Source organism: Bos javanicus, chromosome 14 (genome assembly GCF_032452875.1).
Source record: "Bos javanicus breed banteng chromosome 14, ARS-OSU_banteng_1.0, whole genome shotgun sequence".
Lineage (NCBI taxonomy): Eukaryota > Metazoa > Chordata > Mammalia > Artiodactyla > Bovidae > Bos > Bos javanicus.
Window position 1 is genome coordinate 5,163,413 of NC_083881.1, and position 6,535 is coordinate 5,169,947.

Consider the following 6,535-nt stretch of genomic DNA (forward strand, 5'->3'; position numbering starts at 1 on the left):
GTCACATGGGAGGGTAGCCTCTGAACCAGGAAGAGAGTTCTCACTAGAACCTGACTGCTCTGGCCCCCTGATTTCAGGTCTCCAGCATCCACAACTGTGAAAAAATAAATTTCTGTTGTTTAAGCCAAGCAGTATACGGTATTGTTTTTATGGCAGCCCGAGCTGGTTAACAGAGCTTTTCATTATGTGTTTATTCCTTGTGATAGTTTAAAGATCATTACAAATCCTTAGCTACCACTTCCACTGATAACTGGAACAGAGTTTCCATCCTCTTGAGCCTGAGCTTGCCTCAGTAACTTGTTTGGTAAGCGAGATGCAAAAGAAGTGATGTTCTGGAACTTTCCAAGCTTGACCATAAGAAGAAGCCTTGTAGTTTTCTCCCAGTTTCTCCTGGAATATTCACTCTGGGGGAACCTAGCCACCATGTAACAAGGTAAACTACCCTGGTTAGGGAAAAACACATGGATTTAAAGATGTAGACAGTGGAAGGAATTAGGTTAGATTTTGGGAGCAAGTATCAGGTATTATGTGTTAATAAATAATAACAATGATGGTAATGTCTAATAGTGAGTGAGATTCAATGTGTGTCAGAGATTAATTAGGTGACTTACATAGGCCTTTGTAAAATAAATACACAGATTTTAAATATATGTGTATATGTATATATATACACACATATATATACTGGATTGACCACAATTTTCATATTTTCATTTGTAACATCTTACAGAAAAAGCTGAACAAATGTTTAGGCCAAAAAAAAAAAAATGTTTAGGCCAAACCAATGCTTTCTTAAAATCTATGGGATAAGAATTATTACTGTGGCCAGTTCAAAGACAGAGAAACTGAGGATTAAAAGCTAAATAGCTTGACTGATCTTATTCAGCTGCTAATGGCAAAAATTAAGATTTGCCTAACTCGAGTCCTAGCTCTCTGCCACCACGCAGTTCTTGTCCTTGTTTTTTCTTGCTTCGTGGTTCTGTTGGTATACTATCACCCACCACGTTGGACTTGGTACAGAATCTTGTCTGGTGCTTCTCAGGTGCAACTAGTGGTAAAGAATCATCTGTTAATGCAGGAGACACCAGAGACAGGGGTTTGATCCCTGGGTCCAGAAGATTCCCTGGAGTAGAAAATGGCACCATATTCCAGTATTCTTGCTTGGAGAATCCCATAGACAGAGGAGCCTGGCAGGCTGCAGCCCATGGGGTCACAAAGAGTTGGACATGACTGAGTAACTGAGCACACACGCCTTATGGTATCTACCATGACTTTGTTTATTGAATTGGACCTTTAAAACCATTATTTTTTCATCTTATCCCAATGATTCTCAGAAGCAGATATTTTAGTCTTCACTGAGCAGAGATGAAAGCTGAGTCTCAGGAAAGCACTGACTGGTGGACATCATGTGCAAAGTCTGCACCGCTGTGTAGCCGGGCATCACTTGTCTCTTAGAGCTTTGGTTCTGAAACTCCTTCCTTTGGTTAATCTCAGAGCCTTCTCCTCTTTCATCACTACATGGAGTTGCTGAAGTCTCAGGAATCCAGGAATGAGCTAAAGCCATCCCTCCTACCGCTGCTCTGCAAGTTTGGATGGGAGTTCCCTCAAAGAGTGGAGTGTTTCATTTGTTCAATTCATCAAAGATCTGCCATCATTCATATCATGCACTGAGCTACCCACGCCTTGACCTTATTCTCCCAGAGTAGCCTCTAGTTAAATCGAGCTGGGAATTTTCAGCTGAAGTGGAATGGGAAAGATAGAAGACAGAAAGAAGGGGAATTGAATGTCTGCTTGCTTCATTGCTCCAGCCCAGATCAGATAGATATATCAAGATTTATTATTATAATCTTCCTGTGGTCTGAAAATCTGAGAGCTTATGAGCTGGAAAGTGGGTTGAGAGAGTAGATTACATACAGAAAACACTTTTAAAGCCACACAGAAAATCTCTATTTCTATAGTCGTATCTTTCTTTGGGACTGGCTTGACCAAGCTTGTTTATAAATAGACTGGTCTCCAAATAGCACCTGGACATTACAAACAACAAATCTATGTCATAGAACGGACGTTTACCTTCCTGAGGAGACAGATCAGCACTGATGCAGGCAATGTGCGCACTGAAGTGGAAGTATGATATCTTTGGAGTTAAAGATAAGATTCTGAAAGTTTTAAACTGTGAGAGTTGAGTAAATGGGCCAAGGATGGTGAACATCAGTTTCCTTTCTATAAAACAGAGATGAAGACATGCTTCATAAGGTAATTCATATATAAATTATCCCTAGCTATGCGTGACTTTCATGTTGCCTGAGCGAACGGTGGCTATTGTAAATTGTTAATGTAAGATTATTCTTATTATAACCCTTAAGTGTGTTTGAAATTGTATATTTCTACTCAAAATTATGTGAACAATAAGTTATTATGACAGTTCATTGACATTATACATAAAACACAGGTTTTCCTAGTTATGTCAAAGTCTAGAATATTTGCCAAAAATTATCATTGGCGTATTTACAAAAATGTATTAATACATATAATATTTATACATGTGCATCTATACATATAGTGTGTGCTTATTTATACATATAATATGTACAAATTTTTATGTTTTATATGTATAGTCCATCCATACATCCAATAAACATATTGGATATTCATATGTTAAATTCTGTTATTTCATGGAAATTCTAGGCCCAAAGAAATATAAAATCAAGTCCTAGATTTATGACTAACACTGTAAGTTTTAGATTTATATTCAATTCTAAATCCCGCCCCATTATTTACTACTTTTGTGTCAAGAGTACTTTTAATATGACTAAAAGACCACAGAATTTACCATAGGACAGATGTGGAATTTTAAATTAAAGATTTAAAATTTAATGTGAAATTTTAAGTTAATTCCTTCAGGTTCTCAATTTCCTTATGTATAAAAAAAAAAAAAACTAGAACCACGCACTTATTTTGATAAAATAATAAGGTCTATGCAATCCTTAGCCATTCTGACCTAATTAATAAAATATTCCAATAAATACTGACCATTATTTGAACTGTGGTATTGGAGAAGAGTCTTGAGAGTCCCTTGGATTACAAGGAGATCAAACCAGTCTATCCTAAAAGAAATCAATCCTGAATATTCATTGGAAGGACTGAGCTGAAGCTGAAACTCCAATCCTTTGGCCACCTGATACGAAGAACTGACTCATTGGAAAAGACCCTGAAGCTGGAGAAGATTGCAGGCAGGAGGAGAAGGGGACAACAGAGGATGAGATGGTTGGATGGCATCACCAATTCAATGGACATGAATTTGGGTAAACTCCGGGAGTTGGTGATGGACAGGGAAGCCTGGTGTGCTCCAGTCCATGGGGTCGCAAACAGTTGGACACAACTGAGCAACTGAACTGAACTGAACTGAGGCACAAGGACAGTGAGATATATGTGATCTTTATCACAATTTAACCACAATATGTGATCAGATATAGATATAGATATGTATGATATATACAGTGTATATGTGAGACATCTACATGGGCAGTTGAACACAGTTCATATGTTTAAATCTGATAAATATTTCTTATTTTAACAAAAAAAGTACATGATGCTTTTTTTTTTTTTAATATCAAGCACATCCAGAAATTTCTCCTCACCTCCCCACATTTAATGGAGGATTGAGTTCAGCACTTATTTCTCTGGAATTGTAATTCCAAATTAAGAAAATCAACAATGCTTCAGTGATGACAAGTGATGCTTGACTTTTGACTTGAGCAGGAGTTTTCAGCAGGAAGTGTGTTGAGGGGGAGGGGGTTGTAGCAAACTGAGCTTCTATGCTCTGTCTACACTGGCTGTCCCACCTCAGGCCTTCCCACTGTGGCCTGGAGAGCATCTGCTTCCATCTTACTAGGAATTTACCGAAAAGAGGCCTACTCTCAGGCTGTTTGTGTTAACTCTCCAAGTTTTTAAGTGTTGGGAAATGATTTTTTAAACTGTAGAGTTAATGCAAAGTTGCATTAACTTCATTGCACTTTTGCAGCCTCTATGTGGAGTGATTTCTTCTTCTTCTCTTTTTTTTTTTTTTTCACTTCTAAGGCCGTGAAACTAAACTCTGGTCTCTCAGCAACTAGCAAACTGTTCAATACATTCTCACTGTCCATGGCCACATCATGGCTGTCCAGTAGGCTAAGCTCAAACCAGGCCAAGGAAGGGATGTGAAAAAGCTAATTGAACACACTTACAGAAAAGTCTTCATTGACTAGAAACTCTATTTAGAAACGTGAGTGTTTTTATTAGTTGTACCTACAAGGATAAGGGATTCAACCTTTCACATGAAAGCAGAAAATAAGTGTGCTCTTCTTCATCGGTGTATATTGTAACTCTCCAATGTATTGTTCAAATCCCTTTATGATCTGTAGCCTATCTACTTCCCACAATTAAATCCCCTTGTCTGCATGTCCCCTATACTTTGACTAGATTATGTGCCCTATACTCTGACTCCAATTGTTCAAACTTCCAAAACACACATGCTTTTCTTATCCTTGTACAAGAAAACATTCACTTTTCTTCCTGCAACATCCTAGAAGTTTGCTAAGTCCTGTCTGACTCTTGAGACCCCACGGACTATAGCCTGTCAGACACCTCTGTCCATGGGATTTTCCAGGAAAGAATACTGGAGTGGGTTGCCATTTCCTTCTCCAGGGGATCTTCCTGATCCAGGGATTGAACTCAGGTCTCCTGCATTGCAGGCAGATTCTTTGCCAACTGAGTTACGAGGGAAGCCCTGGGCTCTCTGCACACTTGAAAACCATCTTATGATTCTAAAGTCTCAGCCACTTCTTCTCTGTGAAGCCTTATTGGCCTCCAGTCCCCTGAGCATAGTTGCTCAAAGACTTTGTGTGATCCTTGGGTCTTACACAGTCAGCAACCAAGGCTTTTATTCACATTCCTTTGCAATCACTGTTTTAAACATATGTCTTCCCAATTAGCTGGTAAGCTCCTCTAAGGCAGAAGCTATATCCTATTGATCTCGGAATCTTCAAGGCCGTGCTTTGTCCAACATTTAATATATACTCTTTTTGACAGTAAAATAAAGTTTACATATTTTCATACATGTATCTCCCTTCTGTGACCCCTAATTAAGCATTTCATAACTGCCAAAATGAGAGAGTTTTATGCTTTTAACAGAGCCAATCATTTATGCAAAAATCAAGCTAGCCCTCTTCTATCACTGGCTTCATCAGTGGCAATTAAGATGAAGTACTGAGACCTTGCTAGAAATAAAAATTGAAGTTGATGATAAACACTATGGTGGGTAAGCAGATCATCTCTTTTCCATATTAAATGAGAGCTGCACGTTTCAGGAGGCAAATCGCCATCGTGTTGAAAAATCAACCCCATTAGAGGTACTACTTAATAACCATGTCTGTGTTCACGACTAACTCTAAACTGTACCGGTGCCTCAAATGTCACAGAGCAGAACAGCTTCCTACATTTTCTCCTGATTGAGATGAGACTGCTACATTTGTCTAACAATATTTCACCCTTTGCTTGATAAATAACGTTGGGAGTTAGATGACATTCTTCTCTTTTTTAAGATCCATGAAAGAACTTGCAAAGCGCTATTTCCTGAGTGTGCTGGAGTGGTGAGAGGGAAGAAGAACATAGTCAATAAAATTGAGGCGTGGGATCGATAGCTTTCTAATGTATTTGAAACTGAATGGGAGGAACAGGATACAAAGATTTGTTCATTTATGAAACATACATCTTGTGGGCATTTCTGGGCAGGCTTTGGGTTGAGTGATAGTTAACAAAATGAATAGGACACCTTCCTTCTCCTTAGAAAGACCACAGTCTAGTGGGCAAGGCAGACACAGCCCAAAACGGAAAAGGCGGCGGAGGAAGGTGAAAGCAGGAACAGGGTGCTATAAAAACAAGAAGGTTAATTTGCCTAATTAAATAGCAAGTTGAGATTCAAACCCACGACTGTCTGACTGATTAGGGGGAAGAGTGAAAACTCATATTCATCAGGCTGCTTAAAAATTCTCATTTGATGCCAGCTCATATCCTGTTCTGTTTCTCATTATTTTTACAACAATCTCCGGTATTTTTTTCCTTTTTGCACAAAGCATTATCAAATCCATTAAAAAAAGAACACAGAATCTTCCAAAATGCAATATACTACAATTAGGGAATCCACCTTTCTGAAGGAAAAATGATTCAAGACACAGATACTGTGGCAAGATATTCACTCCTCTCAAAGACAAACGTAACCACTGAACACAGACAAGCTTTTCGTCAGGGCTGTGGAATACAGATAGAGATAAAAACCTGACGGTAGACAGACTGTCAGGGTTAGAGACAGCAGGGCTTGATCAGAGAAAGGCAATTAGTGCCAAAGTGAACTTGCAGCTGTCACTTTCTTAAAATGAGATTATACGATACGAAGAACGGAATCAGTCCCTGTAGTCTTTCCTTTTAACAAACTGAGTCTTTAAAAGCCTGCTGGCTTTCACTTTCAAACTCTGAAATTCCTAGGACTGAGAAAATTATG